The following is a 6,016-nucleotide window of genomic DNA, read 5'->3' as shown; positions in this document are numbered from 1 at the left end:
AAGATACCTGGTCCGGGCTGACTGTAAGCCGTAGGCACGGAGGCTCAAGAATAGCGATTGGGTTAACGCGACATGCCGACAAACCGTAGGTATTCCAGTCCGATGACTGAGTGAATCTGTTGTATGTTGGCATTCCAGTCTGATGACTGATAGGGCAAATGTATTCCAATCTAACGAGTGTGAGCTTGTTATGCATGATAATATGTTTGTTGTATCGAGTATTTTGGGGGTAACTGACTAAATTTTGTGCTTACCCAGTTGTTCGAAAGCATGAGTGTACACACTCATCAACATTATTGAGGATTCTGCGTTTCTTATATTACTCTGACTACGTTATATCACGTGAAAACCACGGTCGATATATTTAAAATTTTTATATAGATAAAAAATAATAAATGTATAAAAAACCAAGATATTCAGGACTGTAAGTAATTATGAATTAATTTGTTAAGCAAAATAAACATGATAATGTTATTAGGATATGATTTTATATTTTAAAATTTGAATTGAATTTGATTTGTTACCGAAGAAAAGGAAATAATAAAAATCATAGAAAAATTGTCACGTGTCAAAGAAATATTCTAAAGAACTGACATTTGTCATTTTTAAGTTTCATTTATTAGAGGATGCAGATGTAGATTTTCCATAAATGTATTTTGGAATAAACATTTTTTTTTTCTTAATAATGGATTTATAATTAGGGATTTTTGCTTTATTTAAAAATGAAAATTTTTTGTTGTGAAAATGAGACGTTACACATAAACATCAACAACCTCGCACAATTCAATAATGATTGTCCCACGTAAGATCTAATGAGAAAAAAACCTAAGGAAATCATTCATAAGTATTGAATTAGTACAAAAACAAAAATGACTTATTTTGAAACAAAAAAAAGATTAAGGACTAATGTGTATAAAAATATTAAAGACTAAATGTGTACAAAATGAGAAATATATTACCCTATTAAGTCATTTTTCCCGGCTAACCTGAAATAACCGGTCATAAGGACTGAATTGCTTTAAATCATTATCCCTAAGTTGAAACATATAATTGCTTTAAATCATTATCCCAAGTTGAAACATCTAAGGCGCACGCACCTCCTATGTCTTCATGTCTAGTATGTATATTATGGAAGACAATTTAGAGCCTACAAGTTTCCCTTGTTTAGTTATTTAAACTATCATCGTTACGTTACTAAGGCTTCATACCTTCATATACGTGGACTTCTATTTTTATTTAAGGCCCATATTAGCCCAATTATAATAAGGGTCATAACTTATAAGCCATGGTTCATAAAAATAAATAAATAAATATATATATATATATATATATATATATATATATATATATATATATATATCAAAAGAATACATAAAAAAATACTTAAAGATCGCAAAACTTTTTTTTGAAATTTTTTATGAAAAAATAATAGCTTTTAGTATAAAATCGTTGAAATTTAAAGAAAAACCAATTTAAAAAAAATTGATTTTTTTTTCAGCGATTTTATTAAAAAAGCTGCGATTTTTCTATAAAAAAGTTAAATTTTTTTTTTTGTTATCTCTAAGTATTTCTTTTATGTATTTTTATGATTTTAGGGTTTTTTTTTTTGTTTTCCAAATAACCCTCTCTCTCTCTGTCTCTCTCTCTCTCTCTCTCTCTCTATATATATATATATACACACACACACACACACACTAGCCGTTTACCCGCGCCAAGCGACGGATGCAGATAGTTTTTTAGAAATTAGTTCCTAGAGGCAATTAGTTTTTTTGTGCAAATAGTTGCGTTTTTTACATTATTCACAATGTAGAGATCTTCAAAACATGTAAGATCATTAATATGAAGCCCAGAGCCCAGCTGGGAAAGATGTGTTGAGTTTATAACCATTGAGGGGCAAGGTGGGGAGTTCGACTCCCATTGGTGGCCACTTATGGAGAATTTTCCTTTGGAATCCATTACCCTGTAAAGGAGCTCGAACCTGGGCTTCCATTGTAAAAGGCGGAAGGGCTTCCACTTGTATTTGCTGTTCCAAAAAAATGTAAGACCATTAATATGCGATAAAAGTATGTGAATGCATTATCGCTCCCTATAACCGTATTAGCAGAAACCAAATGACCTCACATTAATTAGTTTCAATAAAAAAAATAAATGTACATTGTTTGTTTTTATATAAATGAATATATTTTATTTAAACACGCTTAAATCTTCATTTTTTTAGTATAATTATGATTTTTGTTATTTTGTCATAACAAATGGATAACTGATAAATCGACGACAAGGAGTCCCTTAATTGATCTAAGCGGTCGGTCAACCAAGGTCAAATGACTAATCAACACCTAGGCGGAGATCCTTAGTTGTATTAGTATTTATGAATATAATTTATATCCTAACAAAATTAATATATACGATAGTATTTTATTTTTATTTACTTATTTTTTGGAATATAAATACTACATTCAAAAATTCATATATCCTAAGAAAATATTTTTAATTTTTTTTTTAAAGTTTGATGTAATATTTGAAATTTTGAAAATTTTGAACGACATTGACTAAATGTATTTTTTAATAAGAAATATTAGTTATATAACCCGATTGACATTTAGAGATGATAATAAAGATTAAACTAACGAATATGTGTAGAATTTCGAGGATTTGAGATTAAACAAAGTATTTTCGGGATTTGAATCCTTTTGCATTTTATTGTATATTTTTTGATGGAAAAAAACGTAAAACCAACTAAAAATTTATGATTTGAACCGAATAAAAGACGTCAATTTGTTTTTCATTAAAATTCTCAAGACAGAAGCTTCTTGCCATAGTAAACATTGATTTTACCATTTCCAAAAACACCCTTGCAATAGGGCAACTTCGTATAACAAATGAAAAGAGGATTTCAACCTTCCATTGTGTTTGCTACTTATTTCTCCAAAACCAACTCTTATTAAAAGTCTGGAAGCACATGGTACCATCATTTGATCAGTACATATAATAAAAAACCACCATCTAATTTTATCTTTCCAATCTAATTTCCTCATTTTACAATTAGCAATTAAATCAAACATGCATAAAGTACAACTCCACTTAGAAACATCAAATTTAATCTTCCTTTTATGTTTTACCCCATGTATAACGCATGAGTCCTTACATAAAGCCTTTATTTTGACTACATAAATCATAACCTTCATCCAAAGTTCTTTCCTTATTGAATTTATAATTAAAAAAAAGACAGGCAATACCTTTCAATCTTACTTATACTAATTCGAACAAAATAAGTAATTTATCTCCACATGACATTGACAATAGTACAAGATTAATAGGTAAAGATGAAAATTCCCTTTAATTTTCCCCTCATTCCTTATTCCTTTTTCTACTGTTTTTCTTTTTCAGGTGAAAAAGACCCAGAATCATAAAACTATGAGAAAACCTATAACTTCCTACATAAACCAAAAAGAGAACAATTTTCCCTTTATTCATATTTGTACACCACATCATACAACCACCCTTAATAAACCTCTCATTTCTTTTCTTTTTTCCTATCTTTTTCCAACGAAACCACTCTAGAGGCATAAGACCAAACTTGCCATTTTAATAGTAATACTAACCAAAAAGGACCATTATGTCCTTTTCTAAAAATTATACTCTTGATCAACATACAAATGTTTTTCTTCTTAACTCTTGTTCCAAAAATTGATAAAAAAATTTAATTTTTTACAATATAAACTATTCGTGTTTACCTAGGTTCTAGACCTTCCATGCCAACTTTCAAACCGGATCAAGATTCAACACTTCAAATAAAGACAACATCCATTAAATCCTTAAAGGAAACTTCTATCAAATGATCAAAAAATCCAACAAATTATACTAACTTGTCAGTAATCATCAGCTCCAACTGCCAAGCTGTTGAATTTATAAAAATAACAAAGCCCAAAAGAATGATAATGACATAAGACATTTTTTTAGTTTTTGACTTTTATATGAAAAAAGTGTTAAAGTAACAAACTGTTAATTTAAAAGTCAGTCCTCATACTCTACATCCATATAGACATAAAGGGGCATTGCATAGGTTGAACAGAAAAGTTTGGATCTGCAATCAGAAAATTGTATGATAAATATGCATTATGTTGCAACCTATCATAAGAATGGACAAAAAGTGGTAGGGAATGTTCCTTATAGCATCTTGTCATTTGAACATACCAATCAAATAAACCAAAACGTTTATGAGTGCATGTATTTATAATCGAATGTCTAGAATTTATTTAGTCATTAGTGTTTAAAACAATCAACTTTAAAACCAATCTATCTTTAAAAATAGAGGGTTGTGGGAGATAAAATAGAAGATATGGGGGCAACCTGCTACTCAATCACATCACATTGTATTTAATAATAATAAATTAAAATATGATACCACTACAAACCTTGTCATTTCCATCACTAAATATTGTGCTTGTATTATGAAATACAACACTACAAAAGAAATCGAGAAGAGGATGTTGTTATGACGATGCTTCAGGAGTAACTCAAATCCTTAATATCAGTTTCTTCATTAGCTAGAACTGCATATTCCATATCTATCATGCCCATCTAACTATTAGAAAATAGAATTTAAATTGTAAAAAAAAAAAGCAGTGGAAAACTTTTTATGATACGAACCTCCAACACTCATAAAAATTAATAATTCATTTAGTTACATACAAAACATACCCTTTATATGTGGCCTCAACCCTTTTGTTGCATGGGAAGCTATTGCATCAAGACTCAGACCATCCCATGTCAATATTGGCATGATTTTTTCTATTGAACTGCATTTTGATGTAATTCTTGTTACTAATATCATGTAAACCATGAGAAAGTCTCTCTAATAGATAATTTACAAAAAAAGGTCTCATATATATATATATATATATATATATATATATATATATATATATATATATATATATATATATATATATATATATATATATATATATAATAAAAATATAGATTTACCTCATGGCCATAATAAACTCTAGTGGGTTTTTTCATGAAGCCGAAGTCGCACATTGAGTCATACATTGCTGATCTAAAAACCTACATCCATTCATGGTGTCCAAGAACTATGTTGGTCATAAAAATAGTTCCCTTTCCGGGCTTCTTTGGTAGCTCTTCTTTAATTCCTGGAGTTTGAGATAAATCAACACCATTCCAAAAGTTTTCACAACAGATCAATGGTAAGAGATTCTATTATGGAAAGTATGGTAAGTAACTGTGCAAACCCCTATGTTGATCAAAAGCCACCAAACTTGTAGAAGATCATAAAAGAGATAAAAACACATACTTGTACTATATTTGTGGATTAGTGAAACTTGTATCCAAGTTATTTATGTTTCTCTTTGGCATTGCAACAAAATACATAGAAAGCAACACAAAAATAACAACGTTAGGACAAATGGGATGTGTGATGGTAGTGCAGTTGTCATGGTAGTGGTGCGGTAGGAGAATGTGAGAGAGATATATAGAAACAAAGAACGTAACCTACTTGGGCGATCCTCTTTATCGATCTCACCCATGCTTTTTTTTCAATAGAAAATCTTCAATGCCCACACATATTAAAAAACCTACAACAATTTCACCAAAAAATATCATTATTTAATAAATACGATGGAAAATCAGACTAAATATGAAGAACACGAACTTGGTGGTTTGTATTGGTGGAAACAATGCCTTAGGATTTTTGAACGACATTGTGCAATGATGGTGTAGTTGTTAGTGGTCATTTTCGGAAACCTGGGGTAGGACATCATCGTTGTTGAAGCCGAATTGGTCTTACCTGAAGCAAAGTGGTTACGACGGTGGAGGTTGATAGTGGTAATGAAGGAGGAGATGTGCGGTGGAGAAGACGTGAAGCATTGAGATTTCATGGTTTTGAGAAACGATTTGGAAGTTTATTGGGTGTAATCAATAGATTTTAGAGATTTGGCCGTAGGTTCGATGAATATATGCACCTAGGTGACGAAGGCGACGAATTTGTGGTGGT

The 6,016-nt window shown here is 30.3% G+C and overlaps 1 long non-coding RNA gene across 2 annotated transcripts; it reads right to left on the bottom strand.

Annotated features, from left to right (window-relative positions):
- Window positions 1–4,354: 4,354 nt before the first annotated feature.
- On the bottom strand, window positions 4,355–6,016 carry LOC122195009 (uncharacterized). 2 transcript variants are annotated; one of them, XR_006184928.1, is made up of 4 exons: window positions 5,675–6,016; window positions 4,990–5,597; window positions 4,702–4,799; window positions 4,355–4,585 (listed from the first exon to the last, which is right to left on the bottom strand). It is a non-coding gene; the product is annotated as an uncharacterized LOC122195009 (long non-coding RNA). The 2 variants fall into 2 exon arrangements; XR_006184927.1 differs by having other exon boundaries at window positions 4,990–6,016.

This window comes from Lactuca sativa, chromosome 7 (genome assembly GCF_002870075.4).
Source record: "Lactuca sativa cultivar Salinas chromosome 7, Lsat_Salinas_v11, whole genome shotgun sequence".
In the NCBI taxonomy this organism is placed as follows: Eukaryota; Viridiplantae; Streptophyta; class Magnoliopsida; order Asterales; family Asteraceae; genus Lactuca; species Lactuca sativa.
Note: the sequence above shows the minus strand (reverse complement) of the source record. Positions and strands in the feature narration are given on the sequence as shown.